General features: G+C 42.4%; 1 protein-coding gene across 8 annotated transcripts in view; it reads left to right on the top strand.

The window, feature by feature from the left end:
• Positions 1-14,415: 14,415 nt before the first annotated feature.
• Positions 14,416-22,970, top strand: part of POLQ (DNA polymerase theta) — a 321,333-nt gene continuing 312,778 nt past the window's right edge. For 7 of the 8 annotated variants that reach the window (XR_004539268.1, XR_004539267.1, XR_004539270.1 and 4 more), the window contains exons 1-2: positions 14,416-14,629; positions 21,152-21,317. The gene's annotated coding sequence lies outside the window, so the exon portion shown is untranslated. The remainder of the gene's footprint in view (positions 14,630-21,151; positions 21,318-22,970) is intronic. The other variant, XM_033942580.1, reaches the window with a different exon arrangement.

The following is a 22,970-nucleotide window of genomic DNA, read 5'->3' as shown; positions in this document are numbered from 1 at the left end:
GAGGTAGGTAGCACTGCAAACAAACTGCCACAACCCACAAACAGGGGAAACAATAATATATAAATACTAGTCTTTAAGCCCGTTACATTAACGGGTGTTAGAATAGATGTGTGTGTCTGTGTTTTTTTCTTTCTCTCTCTCTCCTTGGCCGCTGTCTGTCTGTTTTTCTTTCTTTCTGTCTCTCTCTTTCCTCGGCTGTCCACCACCACCCCTTACCTGCTCCCCATGTCCAGCAGTAGCCCTTCTCCCTTCCTTTTACCTCCCTCCTGTCCAGCAGCACACCTTCACTGCTCCCCCTGTCCAGCAGCAGCCCTTCTCCCTTCCTTTTACCTCCCTCCTGTCCAGCAGCACACCTTCACTGCACCCTCTGTCCAGCAGCAGCACTTCTACCTTCCTTTTACCTCCTCCCTGTCCAGCAGCACCCCTTCCCTGCTCCCCCTGTCCAGCATCCGCTAGCCCGGGCAGCCTCGGAGCTTTTGCTAGGCCGGCCCACCTCTCAGCTGCAAGATGAAACCGCGGCTGCTGCATTTGCTGGTCTGGGGGTGAGAAGAGGCGTCCCGACAGCAGCAGTGCAGGAAGTCAGCCAGCATCGGAGATCTGGGCAGAAGGCAGGCAGCGTGCATGTGTGGTATGGAAGCACACATTATGGTGGCAGGGATCACAGCATCGTAAGTGCACATGCGCGCTTAGGGTTTTATTATAGAGGATAGAAATGTGAGGCCTCAGTGCAATAGTAAAAGCTATGGTGCGCTGATTACCTCTCTCAAGCCTCACTGTGCACCATCATGGGCCCCATATGTGCACAAATAATAGTGAATATAAACAATAAAGTGCAAGTGCAATAAATAAATATATTTAATCAGCAAAATTAGAATGCAGTGCTATCAGCGTTTCAAGGTTAAGGCTCAAGACCAGCGAAAAATGTAAAACATATCTGCAGTAGCTGCCAAGGAAGTTCGTATCCAACATTCTCAATTCTTAGAGTAATTTCTCAATTTCCAAGAGGCATAAAAACGCCAAGTTATTAGCTCAACTAGTCCAGTTTCAGGTAAAGTACCCTTCTTCAGGAGCTTAAAAGAGAAAAAATCTTTTGTGAAAAGGCAAGCCGCAGGTTTGTAGAATGCTGACGGTAAGACAGAAAGGAAGAGACGTGAAGCAATTTAAAACAGCTGAGGATCACGTCACCTTGAACAAACTTTATCAACAACATATACACAAACACTAGGGATTAAAGCAGGGCACTGCATTCTAATTTTGCTGATTAAATATATTTATTTATTGCAGTTGCACTTTATTGTTTATATTCACTATTATTTGTGCACATGTGGGGCCTATGATGATGCACAGCAAGGCTTGAGAGAGAGCCCTGCTCTAAAAAAATGGTAAACCAGGAGCACTGGTAATCAGTGCACCATAGTTTTTACTATTGCACTGAGGCCTCACCTTTATATATTTATATATTATTGTTTCCCCTCTTTGTGGGTTGTGGCAGTTTGTTTGAAGTGCTACCTATCTCTCTTGGTTTATATTTGGGGATTTTTGTGATTCTTATTATTCTGATATTCCCCTTTGGGTATTTGATATTGTGTTAAATAGTAGAACAGCATAACTTGACTTAACTGAAGTGTCCTGATCCTGACGGGACCCATTTCACACTTCACTTCATCAGGGGATCAGAGGGAGAAAAAAGCTGTTCATGACAACTACTTAAAGAACCTTATTTTGACTTCAATCATTCATACTGCCATCTGGTGAATGTCTGTAGTTCTGCTTTGAAAATGACACCACTGGACTTTACTTCTATCTCTCTGTTAAAAAGCAGGGAATTAATTTGTGGGTGGTTCCTACTTCTTTAATTTCAATAAGTACTTCTGGAGCTCCGTCCCTTGTCTCTTTTTTTTTTCTGATGCATAAAACCATGAGATGCGCAATCATCATACATACAAGGATCCTTGCCACCAATGATTAAAAATGTGGGCAGGGCTGTCCTACATCAGTTGTAGTGCCATGCCAAAGACACAGATTTATTCTTGGGCTAAGCTTCTGTTCCCAATGGCTAGCTAGGGAAACTGAAGAGACAGAGAAGCCCCTTGAGGGGAGGAAAGGAGCAGTTGCTCAACAGCAATATCCATTGGCATCTGTGGCCCTTACCCAAAGATGGACAATGGCTGGCAAACTGGGTTGACTTGGAAGAAGGATATAAAAATTGGTAAATCCTCTAGTTAGTTGTGAATAAGCAAGAATCCTAAAGAAGTCAAAAGAAAATTGTTAAGTAAAAAGATAAATAAAAAAGCTGCCAAGAGATAAAGGGGGGTGGAGGCATAACAATGCAGATCTATGTCCCCAGCACATCCACTTCAATTGAGTGAGGTGCATAATTTGGCTTCTGTGGTCTCCTGTATATTCAGATGTATTAGCACAAAACAACAGTTCATCCATGACCTGTGGAACTGAAGATGAAGGAAAATTAACCTTTTGATGTCTTAACACATGTTTTTTTTTTTTAGCAGCCATTCTGCCATCTAGAGCTGTGGTTTTCAATCCAGTCCACAGGGACCACTTGGCTGGTCAGGTTTTCAAGATAAGCAAAATGAATATGCATGAGAGATTTACATATCAAGAAGGCAGTGCATGCAAATCTCTCATGCATATTCATTGTGAATATCCTGAAAATCCAATTGGCCAGGTGGTCCCTGAGGACTGGGTTGACAACCACTGATCTAAAGGGCAACAAGCCAAGGTTTTTGATGGTCTAATTGTAGTGTTTTATTATTTTTTATGTATATTAGTATTGGTTTTAACTTTAATATTGTGAATTGTTTTGTACATATTCAGGGCTCCTTTTACAAAGGTGTGCTAGCATTTTTAGCGCACGCACCGGATTAGCGTGCACTAGCCGAAAAACTGCCACCTGCTCAAGAGGAGGCGGTAGCGGCTAGCGTGCACAGCATTTTAGCGTGCGCTATTCCGCGCGTTAAAGGCCCTAACGCACCTTTGTAAAAGGAACCCTCAGTGTTTTTGGTTTTTATGCATATGTATTTTGTGATCTGCTTTGCAATATCCTATTGGATGAAAAAGCAAAATACACATTTAAAAAATTAAATTATACATATTTTCCTTCAATCTAAACTTCATAGCAGTGTTCTGGAAAGCTGAATTTTCCTAGGACAGCCCTCCACCACTCTGTGTGCCATTGAACTCACACATATTAAAAGGAAGTCATAGTCAGGCTATTGGATAAGAGAACTCTATTAAACACTTTCTTGCCCCAGTCATCATTTTACCCCTAAAGTTGGATATTTGATTCTGAATTATTTCTCTCTCCACTGCCCTTTAGATCAGTAGTTCTCAGCTCTGCCCTCAGAACACACCCACAATGAATGAGAAAGATTAGCATACAATGTAAGCAGTACATCAAATTTTAACGTAAGCATATTAATTGTAGGTATCTTGAAAACCCCTGCATTAATTAATTGTTAATGTGGTTGGTTGGTTTTATAGACCAGTGTTCTTCAACCTTTTTACACCCGTGGACCGGCAGAAATAAAATAATTATTTTGTGGACCGGCAAACTAATAGGACTAAAATTTAAAAACCCCGATTACGCTCCAGCTCCGCGAGCTCGGTCCCCGCAAACCATCTGATCCCATCTGCACAAGCCGCAATTATGATTTTATATTGAACGTATTTTATTAAAGTATAAAAAGAAACAATATTCTGAACAATTGTGATTTTATAAATACAAATATACAGAGCACGGACCAACAAAACCCCTGTCTCCCCTCCCCTTCACATATATCCCCTCTACTATCAAGAAAACTGAACAAGCCAAGTTCATAGAAATATCATGCTAACAGAATACTGCAGTCCCTAGTTATGTCTCTAGCAGGATATATATTTCAAATCTGATATATTCTAATCACAAAATAGAAATAAAATTATTTGTTTCTACCTTTTGTTGTCTCTGGTTTCTGCTTTCATCTTCTTTTCACTCTCTTCCTTCCAGCGTCTGCCCTCTCTGTCTCTTCAATCCAGCATCTGCTCCTTCCATCTACTGTCTGACCTCTCCCCCTTCCATATGGTATTTGTCTTCTTTCTATGCCCCTCTCCCCTTTCCATCCAGCCTATGCCCTTCTCTCCTTTTTACACAATTCACTCCAGCTTCACTGCTCTCTTCATTTTTATCTCTCCTACACCAGATCTAGCATCTTTGTCCCTCTCAATTTCTCTGCTGACCCCCCTTCCCATCTCATTCCTATCTCTCCCCTTCCCTTCCTCTAATCTCCCTGCAAGCTGTTTCCTTCCTTTTTTCTTCTCCCTTCCCTCCTCCCCCTGTCCAGCAGTAACTCTCTTCCTTTTCCTTTCCCTCCTTCCCTCCCAGCAGCATCTCTCCTTCTCCCTCCCTCCAGGTCCAGTAGCAGCTGTCCCTTTTCCCCTCTTGCCCAGCAGCTTCCCAGACTCCTTTCCCTCCTCTCCTCCCAGCAGCATCTCTCCTTCTCCCTCTCCAGGTCCAGTAGCAGCTGTCCCTTTTTCCCCCTTACCCAGCAGCTTCCCAGACTCCTTTCCCTCCCCCCTCCCAGCAGCATCTCTCCTTCTCCCTATCCAGGTCCAGTAGCAGCTGTCCCTTTTTCCTCTTGCCCAGCAGCTTCCCAGACTCCTTTCCCTCCTCCCCTCCCAGCAGCATCTCTTCTTTTCCCTCTCCAGGTCCAGTAGCAGCTGTCCCCCTTTTTTTTTTCCACCATGCTAGCAGCTTTCTCCCCTCCCAGCAACTCTCCGTACTTGCCAGCGCTGCAATTCAGTAAGGCAGCCTCGGGTCCTTTGTTGGGTCGCACCGCCTCTGAGGAAAGCGGAAGTTGCATCATCAGAGGCGGCCCGACTCAGCAAAAGCTCCAAGGCTTCCTTCCTGAATCGCTGCGCTTGTAAGGAGAGCCGCTGGGAGGGAAGAAAGCACAGTCTGAGGCTCCTCATTATCTCTCCGGCCCTGCGCTCCTTGATCTTGCCGGTCCTGCGCGGACCGGCAGGAAATTGAAGAAGTTGATCTCGCCGGTCCTGCGCAGACCGGCAGGAATTTTCTGTGGACCGGCGGTTGAAGAACTGTGTTATAGACCATCCTCCCAGAAGAGCTCAGAATGGGTTACAGAGTTACATATGTGGTACATTCATTGGTGCTGTGCAGGTGGTTAATATATGGTGCAAAAGGAATTGAGGTCTATATACCAGGGGTAAGGAATGTAAGCGAGAAGGCATAAGGGTAAGGTATAAGAAGACGCTGTAAAGTTTAGCCTTCCAATGGTAAGGCCAGCAAGTTAAGGCTGGGCTGACAGACACTAGTTGATCAATGCTATTTTTGTTTTACATCAATTCAGGTTATAGTTAATACCAGACTTTCTAGAAGATGGTCCCTGATACAACTGAATAGAGGTTTACATACAAGAAAGCTTGAGAATATATGTGGGAGAGGATAAATGGTTAGAGGCATAAGTGTGAAAAGTGACTGTAAGTTGTTGTTGTTTAGATTTGGGGGTGGATACATGTGTATTTGATCCATCATTGCTAATTCCAAAATTTATGGATTCTATGTAAATTATTGGTTGTGGGTGTTGATCAGAGGAGTTAAGTAAACAGTTTTTACTGCCTTCCTGAAGTTTAGTAGTGAATCTAGTGATTGGATCGATTGTAGGGTTTGGTTCCAGAGCCTGGTTATAAAATGTGAATATGAATTTCTGCTGGCTTTTTAATTTAACAGCAAGTAGCCAGGTGGGACTGTCAGGTGACTTTCTCCTTGTGATCTAAGTGGCTGATTAGGTGTATAAACTGGGAGCTTGTCTTGCATGTATCTCGGGATCATGTTATGGAAGGATTTGTAGGTTAAGGTTAGGGCTTTGAATATGCAGCATTTGTTAATGGGTAGCCAGTGGACTAAGGCCAGTGTGGAGGGGATGTGGTTTCTAATGCTGAGGTTTTTTAAAATATATAGAGGGGGACAAGTTACAACCAATGTAACAAGAGTGAAAAGGTGCATATATTGAAAAGAAAAATCACTCTGTCGACCTGTTCAAAGTGTAATATGGATGATATAACACAGTTCACAAAAACTTGCTCAGAATCAAGGAGGGGAAAACTGGGGCTAACCCCAGAAAAAAACACCTCACAGCCCAATCATCGCATGGAGAGTAAACAGAACGTTATATAATTTCATATATGCTTTTTGTTATGAAAAAATCGCTGACGTTCAGCACAATGTTTACTAAGATTTTTAGTCAAAGAACTGAGCAAACTTAACTTGCAGCTTGCAGGTTCCGACGTGCACGTTTCGATCCTGCCTCAGGGAACACACAGGAATAGTTGGAAAAAAACTCATGCGATGGGTACAGAGATTCTGAAAAGACAAAATTAAATGAATCAATACTTTATTCAAAAATAAGTTAAAAAATTTTAGCACATTAAAATTGAAGCGATATAAACACAGCTTTCGGCTAAACAGGAAAAAGGACTCACCAATACGGACTGCTGTCTCACATAGAGAAGCGCAAGTAGCGCGGCTTGACTGCTTTGAGAGGTAACCAGAGCGGAAAGACCGCCGTGATTTTAAAGGGCTCTGAGAACGTGATCACGCGCCTAATGCACGGGATGACATCACGGCACTTACGGAAAAACAAAGGTGCCAAAAGACTGAAGAGACACTGTCAATTGAAATGCAATAAAAGATGTAAAATGCACAAAGCCCCAAAAAATTGATAACATAAATGCTGATTTACAGAAAAAGTACTTGATTTACAGGAAAGCACGCCACTCAATCTCACTGTTAAGAAATGATATAATGTTCTGTTTACTCTCCATGCGATGATTGGGCTGTGAGGTGGTTTTTTCTGGGGTTAGCCCCAGTTTTCCCCTCCTTGATTCTGAGCAAGTTTTTGTGAACTGTGTTATATCATCCATATTACTCTTTGAACAGGTCTACAGAGTGATTTTTATTTTCAATATATGCACCTTTTCACTCTTGTTACATTGGTTGTAACTTGTCCCCCTCTATATATTTGACTGGAATCTGCAACTTCTTTTTGGGGTTAATATTTTTATAATGGCTAATTCAGGTCGGGACCTCACTCTGTCATACAGTGAACAGCAAGCCAATGATCTGTTGGCGGAATTTCAATTATTTTCTTCAACTGAACAGGGTGCCTCTTTTTCTGATTGGGACACATTGGAATCCACCCATAAGCGTATCATTCGAGCTGAGTTGCATGCTGCCACCCTAGCAGAATATTGCAGGGTTAAACGTATACCTAGAGGCCTTCGCATGTGTACCGAGCCACGTTTATTTCTAGATAACACAAACTTTTTACAGAAATGGAACGCCATTCTGAATAAGTGCTCATATGACCTGATGCTATTGATCATTGAGACAACCAAGGTAGAGCTAGATGAATATAAAATTGATTTACAGTCACAAGTTGAGTACTTGAAGGATCATGTTCAAGATGATGTCTACACCACACAATATCAAGAGCTGACCAAGAAATTAGATGATTTCAAAATGGAACTAAGAGGGTCTAAGATTAAAAAGCTTCGTAGAGATGAGTTGGACTACCAACGAGGTTTTGTGTATACATGGATGGATAAATCCAGACGCAAAGTGAATAAGCGCCCCACGTACGCTCAGACCTCCAGTGACACCTCAGAAGAGGATTCACATCCTAATACCACACGGAGTGTCACGATTGCACCAGGAACCACGGCTCCTGCTCAAAAGAAGTCTTTTTTAGCGTCAAACACAAAATCAGGCAATCAAAGACCTCCGAGATACAAGAACCCCAAACCATAGGTCACTCTCAAATATTCAATTTGTCTCATAGAACACTTACAGATGTTGAAATGCAAGTTCTTTCCAAAGGTCTTGCATTTGTTCCAACTACACAATACAATTCACTTTTCAAATTCATTCGTAAATTAAAACTTAAACACTTTTTTCAAGATACACACGCTAGTCAAGATCAACAGACAGATATCAGTGAAGATGACACTAGGATAACTTCAAGGAGATTGAAATCCACCTGGTGTCCACCAGGACCAGTTGATCCCCACATCCAAGTTTTTGAACACCTGGTATAACGTGACATTATCCAACTTGAGTCACAGCAAATGCGTGCCAAAGACAATCTCACTCCTCCACAAAGAACTGCATTGAAGTCCTTGTCATCGGACAAGAATATTGTAATACGACCTGCTGACAAAGGTGGTGGCATTGTGGTGTTGGACACATCCTCGTATGTTCAGGAGGCTAATCGTCAGCTATCAGATGATACATACTACAAGTTAATTGATCATGATCCCACCACAGAACTGATTGAGGGTATTGCACACCTACTAATTCAGGCCTTGGAAGCTGGTACGATCACAGAAGGGGAATATAAGTTTTTGCGCTGTTTACATCCTGTCATCCCAGTCATATACTTTGTTCCCAAAATCCATAAATCAATGGTGAATCCGCCTGCTCGCCCTATAGTGGCTGGCATAGGATCTATTTTAGAACCATTGTCGGAATTTTTAGATCTTCAACTTAAAGACCAAGTTCCTTTATCCCCTTCATACGGGAGCCATGATCAAGCTTCTGGAAACCTTCCAAGATGTACCCACTCATGCTATCCTAGTATCTCTAGACATTGCTTCACTGTACACTAACATTCCACAAGATGCAGCTATTCACATTATCACATATCATTTACAACAGAAGTGTTTACCCGTCCAACGGGTACAATTTCTAGTCAGCATAGCCAAGGTGGCTCTTGGTATGAATTATTTCCAATTTGACCAGTCATTCTTTCTTAAAATTAAAGGCACTGCTATGGGTGCCAAAATGGCCCCCACTATTGCATGCCTATATGTGTCAGCTTTTGAACAAAGATATATATATTCCTCTGAACATTATTCAAACTTATTGATGTGGAAGCGATACATCGATGATGTGTTTGCTGTTTGGTTGGGTACTCATGAAGATCTAACATCATTCATTTTGTGGCTGAACCAAGGTGATCCCAATCTTCAATTTACCATCATTTCTAATATGCACACTCTACCGTTTTTAGATATCAACATCTCTTTACAGGACGGCAAGTTTTCCACCACTATCTTCAGGAAACCCACAGACAGGAATACCCTTCTCAGGTATGACAGTCACCATCCGAAACATCTGCGTGATAACATCCCTACGGGCCAGTTTTTAAGACTACGCCGTATATGTTCTACCCAAAGTGATTTTTTGCACAAAGCTGAAGATATGAAACAACGCTTCAGAGAACGTGGGTACCCTCACTCTGTTGTTAAGAAGGCCTTTAAAAAAGCTTTATTTGCCCAAAGAGATGTTCTTTTTTCTCCTCATAATAAGGAGTCTGAGTCTTCTCCAGTGTGTGTTATTCCTTACTCACAGCAAGCCTTTAAGATCAAACGTATTATAAAATCACATTGGAGTATTTTACAACATCACGCTGTTTTTCATGAGCCTCCTCGTTTCGCCTACTCTCGTAGTCGAAACCTCAAACAATGTCTGACAAGGTCCCAATTTTTATCAGAGGGTTCTGTTTTGAGTTTACCTGGGAGCTGTCATTCTCCTTGCTCGTCCTGTAAAGTTTGTCCATATAGTGTGCCACTTACCAGCATTAATTTACCCTCGTGGATGCATAAACGTACTAACATACCTTCTACCAACTGCTCTACTAGTGGAGTCGTGTATGTCATCCAATGTCCCTGTAATAAACTATACGTGGGACACATTAGAAGTATTAAAGTACGTATTGGAGAACATCTTAGCAGGATTTCCACTCGAGTAATGGAAGCTCCCCTCACCCAACATTGGGTGACCGAAAACCATCTCCTTACTTCATTGAAGTTTTCTATTTTGGAAGTCCCTGTGCTACCTCGTGGTGGCAATCTGAAAGCTAAACTACATGTGAGGGAGCAGCACTGGATCTTCAGGTTAAACACCTTGCACCCACAGGGTCTTAACAGTGAGATTGAGTGGTGTGCTTTCCTGTAAATCAGTACTTTTTCTGTAAATCAGCATTTATGTTATCAATTTTTTGGGGCTTTGTGCATTTTACATCTTTTTATTGCATTTCAATTGACAGTGTCTCTTCAGTCTTTTGGCACCTTTGTTTTTCCGTAAGTGCCGTGACGTCATCCCGTGCATTAGGCGCGTGATCACGTTCTCAGAGCCCTTTAAAATCACTGCGGTCTTTCCGCTCTGGTTACCTCTCAAAGCAGTCAAGCCACGCTACTTGCGCTTCTCTATGTGAGACAGCAGTCCGTATTGGTGAGTCCTTTTTCCTGTTTAGCCGAAAGCTGTGTTTATATCGCTTCAATTTTAATGTGCTAAAATTTTTTAACTTATTTTTGAATAAAGTATTGATTCGTTTAATTTTGTCTTTTCAGAATCTCTGTAGCCATCGCATGAGTTTTTTTCCAACTATTCCTGTGTGTTCCCTGAGGCAGGATCGAAACGTGCACGTCGGAACCTGCAAGCTGCAAGTTAAGTTTGCTCAGTTCTTTGACTAAAAATCTTAGTAAACATTGTGCTGAACGTCAGCGATTTTTTCATAACAAAAAGCATATATGAAATTATATAACGTTCTGTTTACTCTCCATGCGATGATTGGGCTGTGAGGTGTTTTTTTCTGGGGTTAGCCCCAGTTTTCCCCTCCTTGATTCTGAGCAAGTTTTTGTGAACTGTGTTATATCATCCATATTACTCTTTGAACAGGTCTACAGAGAGGTTTTTTAAAAGGCAGACCACTGCATTTTGTAGGCAGGCATCAATGGTTTCTCTCGGATAGACTTACAAATAGTGCATGTATGCAGGCATCAATGGTTTCTCTTGGATTGACTTACAAATAATGTGAGAATTCGCAGGAGCCAGTCAAAGAAGCCACTGAGTGCCAAGCAGGAGCATAAAAGCACGCTCCTGCCCATTGTCGCTCAGCGGCAGAAGATACCAGCTGCGACCGGCCAGGTTAGCAGCAGGACAGGAGCCGGAAAGCTCGCTCCTGCCTGCTGCACGTCTTGACCATCAGGCCAGAGGAGGTAGGAGGACAGGGCAGAGTGCAGAGCGAGTGAGCGAAGAAAGGGGGAGGGTGCAGAGTCTGACAGGGGAGGGAGGGAAGGGGGCTGGGTGCAGAGCCTGGCAGGGAGAGGCTGGGTGCAGGGGGTATGGAGTTGGGAAGGCAGGGAGGACAGATGCTCAGGGGTTTGGGAAAGACAGATACTGCATGTACTGGGAGAAGGTTGGGAAGGACAAATGCATGGGCTGGGGGGGAGGGTGTTAGGAAAGGAGGAAAAGAGAGATGCTGCACAGGTGGAGTAGTGGGAACGGAGATAAAGAAATGCTGCCGGTGGGGGACGGAAAAGGAATGGAGAATTGTTGGATATAAGTGTATGGCGTGAGATGGAAAGAAAGATGATGTATATGGGGAAAGTAAGAAAGTGGGAGAATTGTTGGGCATGATAGTGGTGGAGAGGAGGGATGGAGAAATGTTACACTGGGAGGGAGGAGAGATGATGCAAAGAAGGGAGAGATATCAGACCACTGGAATGGAAGGGAAGGGAAGGAGGGGAGAGAGAGATGCCAGACCATGGGAGAGGAGAAAGATTCAAGGCTATGGGAAGGAGAGGAGAAAGATGCCAGACCATATGAGGGGGGAAGGGGGGAAGACAGATATGTCTGACCATGGGAGAGGGATGAGATGGTGCATAGGGATGGAGGGGGAGGAGATGGTGCACAGCAATGGGTGCGACAGGGAAGATATAAGAAGAAATGCTTCTTATGGACAGATGGGAATAGGGGAGAAGAAAGAGGGAGGAGATGGCACACATGGATAGATGGGAAGGGAAGGCATGGAAAAGTAGATTTTGAGAAGAAAGCAAAAAAAAAAAAAAAATGGAAGAAAGTTGATTGTTAAAAGTTAATGCTAAAGATGGATGTATAGAACAAAGCACAAAAGACCCCCCTCTCATCAATACTGGGCAAGTTTCTCACATAATATGATCATATAACGTTTAAAGGCTTTTAAATATTTAAATGTACTCATAAGCTCTTCAGCAAGGCACCACAGCAGCGGTACAATGTCGCTGGAAAAGTGCTTGAATTTTAATCATAACATTGCATGGAGCAAGGATTCTTGCTTCTACTGGAGTAGCAAATGTTATGGCTCTACAAAAGTTGTTTAACAGTAGACCACTTATCTGAAAAGGTCAGTTCACGGCTCCAACATAGTCTGTGTTTCGCTACGCTGTGTGGCGCCTTGCTGAAGAGCTTATGAGCACATTTAAATATTTAAAAGCCTTTAAATGTTATATGATCATATTATTTGAGAAACTTGCCCAGTATTGATGAGAGGGGGTCTTTTGTGTTTTGTTCTATTTTGAAAGTATTGCCCCAAGTGGACTGTAATTTAAAATCTCCGGTCTGTTTGGATCAAAGATGGATGTATGGCAGAAAGTAAAGGAGAGAAAAACAGCAAATGGATAAGGTGCCCTGGATACACAGTTAAGAGCACAGACAGAAGGAAGTGCAGCCAGAGACTGGGAAAGATAGTTTGAAAACCAAAATCACCAGGCCACAAAGGTAGAGCTTGCGGGCCCCCCAGACAAAAAAGCGTTCTGCTGTCTATGCTGTCCCATTCATTATGTATACTCTTATGTTTTCCTATTTTTATCTATTTAAACTGCCTTAAAGCCTGATTATTAAAAATTTGTTATACTGCCTAAACTTGAAACTTAGGAGTATTGTGATTTGGGTGCCACAGTTTTATCCTAATGAAAGGTATAATTGGATGTCATCAGCGAAGGAGTGAATTTGGATTTGGTGCTTCATGGATATGTCAAGAACAGGTCGGATATATAGATTAGATAGCAATGGGGAGAGTAGGGCTCTTTGAGGAATGCCACATTTGAATGGTTTTGGTTTCGTTAGGGTTCATTTCCATTGAATTTGTTGGGATCTTTGATTTAGGAAGGAGGAAAACCATTGAAGGAGAAGATTGCTAATTCTAATTTGGCCAGTCTGTTAAGGAGAAGAGGATGGTCGACGGAATTTAATGAAGCGCTTAGATTAGTAGGACTAGGAGAGCACTAGGACTATCTTATTGTAATCAAGTTAATCATGGGTTTGTTGTATGGTGTACAGAACAGATTTAATAGTGAATACAATATTATTAAATTGTACAGTATATGTATACTGCAAATGAATGGTAGAGATATACATTCTTATCACTATGGTTTTGGAAATATAGTTCATTTTATTAAAATCGACTACTGAGATTTCCTCCCAAAATCCTTTTTATGATGGTATAAGCTGAGACTTTATTCACTCAACGTTAATGGTCTAACTCTACACCAGGGGTGTCCAGCCTGCGGCCCAGTGAAGTATTTTGTGTGGTCCCGGTCGAGGGCGATGCAGTGTTTCCTCTGTTGCCCCTGAGTGTTTACTGTCTTGCCAGCTCCCTCCTCTGTCTTGCAGCAGCATTTGCACATTTGTATGGCCCCAGAAAATTTTTTTTTCGGCCAATGTGGCCCAGACAAGCCAAAAGGTTGGACACCCCTGCTCTACACCATCCTGTCAAACATAGCAATTTATTTACAATATTTTCATAAAACACAGGCTGATATTATTTTTATGCTGGAGGTGCATCTAAATGCAGATGTAAAACTATACTAATTAAAAAATCATCTCAGATGTAATTGCACAACAATTAAATATAGAAGATAAATGGTTAAAATTAGATATTAAAGTGTTTAATTTGGGGGGATGTTTATGATGTTGTCCAGACATGTCTACGTTACATGTGGAAATAGAAAAGAAACAAGATTTTATGTACGTGATATGGAAACCGCATAGTTTTATGCGGTATATAAATTTTTTAATAAATAAATTTGTATGTACTGTATAATTGATTAATGTATATGCGCCATCTACTGGTGAAAGATAATATTTCTCCACTTAACAAATACTGGCTGAATTAGGTGACACACCAGTAACTATAGCTGAGAATTTTAACCATGTACTAGACAAGCCAATAGATAAAATACAATATAATGCATTTATTTCTAAAGATATATCTGTCACTCCCTCTGTCCAGTTTAAATTAGTGAAATCCAGCGAATTCATTCTTGCTGTTCCGACACACTTTGCTTCTTTCATGTTTCCACCACACTGCAGTTTGCGGATTGCCTATTAAAAATCACTGACGTCCAAGGTTCTCGGTGCCCTCTTCTGGACTTAAAGGACCCTGACAGTCCTGTTTGCCTCACTCCCTGACTACAATTTCCGATATTATTTCGTCCCCTCATGCTTTTAGTCTAATTGTCAAATGCGGTGTTCGTCTTTAAAGCGCCCCCCGCCATCTTAGCGCGGAACTAATATTCTTGCTCTTAGTTACCGTGCAGTTTGCTATGCAGTGCGTACAACCTTTACCTAGCAGCTCAGTGGTCAATGCTTCGAGGCGGGAGGAACAACCGTTAACGCTTTGGCTTTCTTTCAGTGGTAGTTCAAAAGGAGCGAAAGAAAACCTGCCGAAGTTTGCTTAACCCCAATCTTTTCTGAAAGGGTCAGCCTATCGGCACTTCTATCAGTTGTGGGGTAAGAATAAAGAAGTATATAATTCTACCACCTTAGGTGTCAGCTCAGTGGGTGTGGATGTGCTTGAGCACTTCCAATATTGAATAAACTCCATTACTCTAACTTGAATGTAGTCCCCCCCCCCGCCCGTCATTTTGAAAAGTTGGCTCCTATGCTTTCTCTAGAACGGCTACTTTTATTGCCCATAGTAGTTGTAGTCCGTGATTCGTTCCATTGAAATCAGTGCTTCACAGGTCACGAAATGCAACAGGATGAGGTTGGCAGAAATCCAGGACTGGCCAAAACGTCTTCCACCTGGAATGGATAACTTAGCAGCTTTTCTTCCCCTCCCACATTTTGGTTTTAACAGTAGCTCCTGTATTCAAAGTACTATCTTGTTAGACTGCTCATCAGTGCTGATATTAAAAAAGTACATTATGTTATTGGTTGTAAACAAAATGCAGAATCGTATTTTTGTATTTTAATATTTTTTTTGTAATCTGCTTAAATACATTGCAATAAGTGGTACATAAAGTAATTAATCCAATTCAATATATTTGGAGTGAGTGTCAGCCTTGAGAAGTTCAGACACAGGCTCATATTCTCTTGGAGTTTGAGGAGCCAGCTATTAGCTGCTGCTTCTCTACATCTCTGTGGAAAATGGATAATAGGCTATATATGGAGCTTGCATGACCACTTGATTCAGATGTTGAGAAATGGCTGAGAATCTCTTCTCAATCCCACTGATTGTGAATGATGCATCCACAGTTATGAGGCTCATTATCTTTATTAATTTCTCCCTGTGTTTGCTGTTTGGGGTCAGTTTCTTTCCTGACTTGGCATGCTACTCCATCTTTTCTGACTTCCAGTGTCCTCCTTGTGGTTTCAGTTTTTTTCATGGCATTCTACTTGTGTTTTGTTTCATAATAACTACCTGACTTGTTTAATGATCATACATTTATTGGTCATAATTATCTTGCAAAGACCAGAATATATTAAAGAAAACATTGTAAGCCCTCTTTAGGGGTGAGAGGTCAGAGGTTGGTGTTTTACTTCAGGACCAATGAGCATTTGGTGTGTGTGTGTTATGCCTTTGCAGTGATGAGAAGGTACAGTTGTGTTGCTTCAGGGGTGAGCAGCCCACAACACAATATGTGTATTTGTACTCCCTATACTATTATAGGGGTGAGGGAGTACAATGCGTGTGTGTGTGTGTTGCTTCAGAGCTGAGCTGAGCTGGGGCTATTCTCCCTGGAGAAGAGGAGACTTAGAGGGGACATGATAGAAACCTTCAAAATCCTTAAGGGCATAGAGAGAGTAAATAAGGACAGATTCTTCAAACTGAGGGGAGCCACAAGCACTAGGGGTCACTCAGAGAAATTGAAAGGGGACAGGTTTAGAACAAATGCTAGAAAGTTCTTTTTTACGCAGAGGGTGGTGGACACATGGAACGCGCTTCCGGAGGAAGTGATAGGCCAGAACTCTGTACAGGGGTTCAAGAAGGGTTTGGATAGGTTCCTGGAGGATAAAGGGATAGAGGGGTACAGATAGAACTTGAGGTAGGTTATAAAAGTGGTCAGAAACCACTTCACAGGTCGCAGACCTGATGGGCCGCCGCGGGAGCGGACCGCTGGGCGAGATGGACCTCGGTCTGACCCAGTGGAGGCAACTTCTTATGTTCTTATGTGTGTATTATTGCACGGGTGAAAGGTGTTGTATGTGGGAGAACACAGAATGAAGGGATGAGCTTGACTTTACAGCTCTCACGTTTCCTCATTCCATCCCATCAGTTCCTCCAGCCTTCCTCAACCACCTCCTCTATTATGTTCCTGGTTTTAGAACCCTTCTCTTCCTTATCATTCTTGCTTTTCTCCAGTGCTTCCCCTGAGTATCAATCCTACATTTTCGCACTGTAGAACAACCCTTCATTAAAAGAAGTGAAAGAAATTACAACATCGGGTGGGTGCAGCTGGGGGGACAACAGATTTGTCTTTTGCCAAATTAAACACTATATCAGTTCCTTAGACAGAATATTTTTTGATACTATATCAGACCAAGGCAGTCTTATCTCTAAATTACGGTACATAAAGTTTTGAGTGGGCTGGAAGTGGATAGAAACTTTGCAAAGATTAAAAATCGATGGGAAACTGATTGGGGAGTTGTTTGGATAATTGGGATATCCTAAAAACAATTACGGGGATACCATGCCTTGTTGCTAATGCTGGTGTAAGGAAAACATATTTTAGGATTCTTTTGAGGGCCTATTTTACTCGGGTACAAATATATAAAGCAGGGCAAATCACATTTCCACTTTGTACCAAATAACAGAAGAATAATACTTTTTTCACTCCTTGTGGAAATACCTGCAAATTCAGCAGTTTTGTTATCAAGATTATCCGCTCTGTGTCCTCCACTATGAGATGTATTATTTTGGATACCTCGGGCCATTTTAACTTGCATATCTCAGGGCCTAATAAGAGTCAGGCACGTGGTAGCAATTTGTTGAAATGCAAAATGTGTTTAATTGCATGGAAATGTATCATGCAATCTTGGGTAGTGGATACTCCTCCAGGATATTGACGGTGGAGAAATCAAGTCTATTAGTTTATGGTGTGGGAAGCACAGGAGACTAGGGGATCATTTAAGCGTAAGTGATGTTTTTGCAGATATGGGATTGTTATATTTAGCAACTGTCTCTGAGGACTAAGCCTCTTAGTGAATTCTCTATAATTGCCTTCTGCGCAGGGTATATAGAGGACTCCTAGTAGTGAGCCTAATGGTGGGGGAGGGGAGGGATACGAGTTATATTTCCAATATACAGTATAGGATTTATTCTTTAATTTTAAAGGGGGGGGAGTGGAAAGTCAACTGTGAATATAAGAAACCAAGCCAGCAGAGGCTCATAATTTTTCTGCTTAGGGAACGGGGGGAGGGAGGATAGGAGGGAATCATTTGGATTTTGTGTTATAGCAACTGTCTTGCCTCTTTATGGTATCTTTGTTGATATTCTTAAATAATGTTTGCTATTCTTGTTTGGGAAAGGAAGGTTTTGTTTGGGGAAGGGCTCACTTGATCTTTTGTACTGTATAATAGAAAAATGAAAGACATTTTTTATTTATTGTAACTTTATAGAATTTTTTGCAATAAAAGAGATTGAATATAAAAGAAGTGAAAGGTAGAGGGCAGCGTTGTCCTTCATTGATATCTGTTTTCTCTGACACACCTAATATTGCCTCCCTCCTTGTAAGTTCAGTCAGTAGGCTTCTTATTTTTATTTATTTATATTCTGCATATCCTACAATTCTATGCAGATTACAAATCATTCAGGTACTCAAGAATTTTTCCCTATCTGTTCCGGTGGGCTCACACTCTATCTAATGTACCCTATTTGCTGTATCACTAATTTATTTTCATACAATTTTTTTGTGGTCCCTCCTCCTCCACATGTGGCTCATTTCTTATATCCAATAGGACTTGGTTTTCTGTTGCTCTTGCAGTGCTCAGTACTCTACTTTATTGACACTTTTTCTGTCTTGCGCTTCCCCCACCCCATCCCATCCCATCCCACATTGAGCAGGAGCACTTTGCTAAGACAAAACACAACCAGATAGTTGTTTTTTTGTTTTTGTTGTTTGGCCCCCACGTGCTTCAAGACACACTACAAAGGATTCTTGCTGAATCCCTTAGCCAAGTGGTTCCTAAACCTGGTCCTGGAGGCATTTCAGCAAGTCTTTAGGATATCCACAGTAAATATTCCTGAGATTTGCATATCTGTCTCATGAATATTCATTGTGGATATCCTGAAAACCTGGGGTGCCTCCAGAACCAGGTTTGCATACAGTGCAGCAAGGCAAAAGGGGCAGAGTCTGCAGTTGTCAGTAGAGGAGAAGGGTACAGACATGAAAGACTTACTTGAGGAACAGAGTTTCCAGCATGGGGTGTAGGGAGAGAGGAGAGATATTGAGGAGCCGGAGATTGAGTACACTTGTAGGTCAGTAAGAGGAGTTTGAATTGTATGCGGAGCGAGCAGGGAGCTAATGAAGTGACTTGAGGAGAGGGGTAACATGAACATAATGATACTGGTGGAATATTAGGCATTCAGCAGAATTCTGAAGAGATTTTGAGGGGGGAGAGATGGGTTAGCACTAGCAGGAGACCCATGAGAAGCACATTGCAGGTGAAAGGTGACGAGGGTGTGGATAATAGTCTTGGCAGTGTGCTCAGAAAGGAAACTCCAGATTTAACATTGTATAGAAAGAAATAGCAAGGTTTGGTGGCTTATTGGATATGTGATGAGAAGAACAGAGATGCATTAAAGATGACACCGAGGTTGCAAGCCGATGACACAGGGAGGATGGAGCATTATCCATCAGAATAGAGAATATAGGGAGAGGAGAGGCGAGGCAGGCTTAGGAGGAAAGATAAGGAGTTCAGTCTTGGCCATGTTTAATTTTAGGTGGCAGTGAGACATCCATTTAGCGATGTCAAGACAGGCAGGCTGACACTCGGGCCTGGATTGCCATAGAAATTTGGGCATAGAGAGGTAAATTTACGAGTCATCAGCATAGAGATGCTACTGGAAGCTGTTGGGGGAGATCAGAGTGCCAAGGGAAGAAGTGTAGATGGAGAAAAGAAGAGGCCCCATGACAGAGCCCTCAGGTATGCTGACCGATAGAGGAATGGTAGTGGAGGATCCTCCAGACCATACACTGAAAGGTGCGATGGGAAAGGTAGGAAGAAAATCATGAGATTAACAGAGCCCTGCAATCCAAGCGAGGACAATGTATCAATGAGTAGGCAGTGATCTACAATGTCAAACGCCGTAGATAGATCAAGGAGGATGAGGAAAGAGTGGCTTTTGGATTTGGCCAGGAGCAGGTCATTGGAGACTGCAACAGTGCTAACTGCCTTCTTGGGCCCTACCTATAATAGGGGTAATTATGCCATTATCTGTGATTCTGTGCAGGCATAAATCATGCTATTCTGTGCATGTCCTTCAAGCTGGAGTCTTTTTATGGGCCCAAAAGAACATAGAAACATAGAAAATGAAGGCGATAAAAGCCATATGGATGGACAGACTGGAAACCACCATCTCTTCTTCCCCTTTAAGTGATCTGACATGCATGTCCCACGCTTTCTGAAATTCATACACAGTCCCTGTCTCCACTACCTGCTGAAAGGAGGCTGGGGCCTTTCACTGTTTTTCAATGACCACACAACGACAACACATTTGCTGTATCAAATATATATTTTTAATAAGTAATAAATCAATAGTCAGCTTGCATGATTGGCATAAAAAATGATTATACAGCAGTGTGCCAAGCGGAGGAATCAGTCAGAGGCTAGCAGTCTGATAAGGATTCAGTCCACTCTGCCTAGTTCCGCCTTTGTTAGCTATCCTGATTGGCAGTTACGTTGATATTTTGATTGGTTATTTACATGTTTGATTTCTGATTTGCCCCTTCTCATATTACCTTGGGTTATTACAAGACTTGGGTGAAAACCAACTTTCTTATCTCCCCTGACAGTTTGTTCCTGGTGCTGACCACCAGACCCTTTCGACATGCACCCAACTCTTTTCAGTGGCCCCCCTCCTCCTTGTGTGTTGCGGTTTATGAGTACGTGCATGATGCTGTGTACTCAGGACATATCAGTTATTCTAGTCACCGCCCTATGACTGACTTTCCATGGTACAGCGTGTAGTTCTGTTTTTGGTCCTTATCTGCGAGCAGCACTTCTCTTAGGACACTTCCCCAGCATCAACTTAGAAACTGACAGCAGTCATGGGTCAGAGATGACTTTTGTAGAATAATTTTGTTCTTGACCTGTTTTTCTTACTAGGCTTTGGTCCCGTAGTCCTACATGTCAGGGCTTCTGCTGATGGATCCTCTCTCACTCTTCTGGGAGCCACAGAGATATTTAAATGTCTCAATCATGCATATCGAGGTGATTCTATAAAGGATGCCTAGTGGTTGACTGACAACTATGCGGCCTGGTTCCTTAAAAGTTAGGTGTGGTTATGTGTTATTTATAGAATCTGGCCTTTAGCTTGTCAGTCACTTATGTGGGACTGTGTCAAAGGCTTTACTAAAATCTAAGTACACCACTTCTAGTGCTTCCCCCCTAAATCGAACTATTTGGTCACCCAGTCAAAGAAGTTAATCAGGTTAGGCTGACATAACCTTCCTCTAGTAAAACCATGCTGCCTTGAATGCTGCAATCCATTTCACCAGGAGCCTCTCTATTTTCTTTTTTAGAAGTGTTTCCATTAATTTACTCACCAAAGAGGTAAGACTAACCAGCCTGTAGTTCTCAACTTTTTCCTTCCACTTTAGTAGAGAGGGACCACATTTGTCCTTCTCCAGTCCTCCAGGAACACTCTCGACTTTAGAGAATTATAAAAAGGTCAGTCAATGGAGCTGCCAGAACTTCTTTAAGTTCCTTCAGTATCCTTGGATGTACCCTACCTGGCCCCACTGCTAGATCCTCACTATCAAAATCTTCTTTTTTTTAATGTGGGCAATTTTTATTTTTTATTTTTAGAGATATTTGACTCGAGAACTGACAGGCAGCCATTTGAAGTGCAGGGAGGGACCAAGCAGGCATGCAAAAAGCGTGCGCCTGCTTCATGTACCGCTGCCGGAAGAAAGCAGGGAAACTGAGGCAGGAGCGTGAAAAGCGCGCTGGACCGCCGGGATGGTAAAAAAAGGTATGCGTTTTGTTTTGTTTTACATTCGCTCCTTAAGATGCACCCTTATTTCCACCCCCTTTTGGGGGGGGGTGGAAAAAGTGTGCCTTATGGAGCGAAAAATAAGAGTATGTGTTTTCAGTAGTGTGTGTGTTAATTATTTTAAGCCCTCCTGGTGATTCTCTTAGAGACGTTTGAGTGGCTGTTGTTTAATTACTGAGGAGTGGGTATGTACCTCTGTCAGCAGATTAAAGCAGAAAACGCTCACAATTCATTGGTGTCATTGCCAGTACAAGATATAGTGCAGTCCTAGATATCACCAGTACGTATTTTTCTGCTTCCACAAGATTGTTGATAGATTGGTGCAGCAGAATGAAGTTTCCTTTGCTAGTTTGTTGGGCCTGACTCCCAGGGTCACAGGCTTATGTCTTGTAATCCTGTAATTGAGTTATTGGCTGCAGAGCTCTCTGGGATAGTTTACAGACCTTTTTTCTGACTGAGCGGGGGATTTCTTCCTAGAAGCCCCATGCCTTGGCCTATGGGGTCTTTGCTTGAGGGCTGTTGGTCCTAAGAATAGGAGGGGGCCCAGGAGCAACAGGACGTGGCATGCTGAGGGATTGGCTGCAACAGCATTGCAGATTTTCAGCAAGCATAGTAACATAGTAGATGATGGCAGATAAAGACCCGAATGGTCCATCCAGTCTGCCCAACCTGATTCAATTTAAATTTTTTTTTATTTTATTTTATTTTTTTAATTTTTCTTCTTAGCTATTTCTGGGCAAGAATCCAAAGCTTTACCCGGTACTGTGCTTGGGTTCCAACTGCCAAAATCTCTGTTAAGACTTACTCCAGCCCATCTACACCCTCCCAGCCATTGAAGCCCTCCCCTGCCCATCCTTCACCAAACGGCCATACACCGACACAGACCTGTGTGCAAGTCTGCCCAGTAACTGGCCTAGTTCAATATTTAATATTATTTTCTGATTCTAGATCTTCTGTGTTCATCCCACGCTTCTTTGAACTCAGTCACAGTTTTACTCTCCACCACCTCTCTCGGGAGCACATTCCAGGCATCCACTACCCTCTCCGTAAAGTAGAATTTCCTAACATTGCCCCTCAATCTACCACCCCTCAACCTCAAATTATGTCCTCTGGTTTTACCATTTTCCTTTCTCTGGAAAAGATTTTGTTCTACGTTAATACCCTTCAAGTATTTGAACGTCTGAATCATATCTCCCCTGTCTCTCCTTTCCTCTAGGGTATACATATTCAGGGCTTCCAGTCTCTCCTCATACATCTTCTGGCACAAGCCTCCTTTCATTTTCGTCGCCCTCCTCTGGACCGCCTCAAGTCTTCTTACGTCTTTCGCCAGATACGGTCTCCAAAACTGAACACAATACTCCAAGTGGGGCCTCACCAATGACCTGTACAGGGGCATCAACACCTTCTTCCTTCTACTGACTACGCCTCTCTTTATACAGCCCAGCATCTTTCTGGCAGCAGCCACTGCCTTGTCACACTGTTTTTTCGCCTTTAGATCTTCGGACACTATCACCCCAAGGTCCCTCTCCCCGTCCGTGCATATCAGCTTCTCTCCTCCCAGCATATACGGTTCCTTCCTATTATTAATCCACAAATGCATTACTCTGCATTTCTTTGCATTGAATTTTAGTT

The sequence above is a fragment of the Geotrypetes seraphini genome, chromosome 4, assembly GCF_902459505.1.
Source record: "Geotrypetes seraphini chromosome 4, aGeoSer1.1, whole genome shotgun sequence".
Classification (NCBI taxonomy): domain Eukaryota; kingdom Metazoa; phylum Chordata; class Amphibia; order Gymnophiona; family Dermophiidae; genus Geotrypetes; species Geotrypetes seraphini.
Note: the sequence above shows the minus strand (reverse complement) of the source record. Positions and strands in the feature narration are given on the sequence as shown.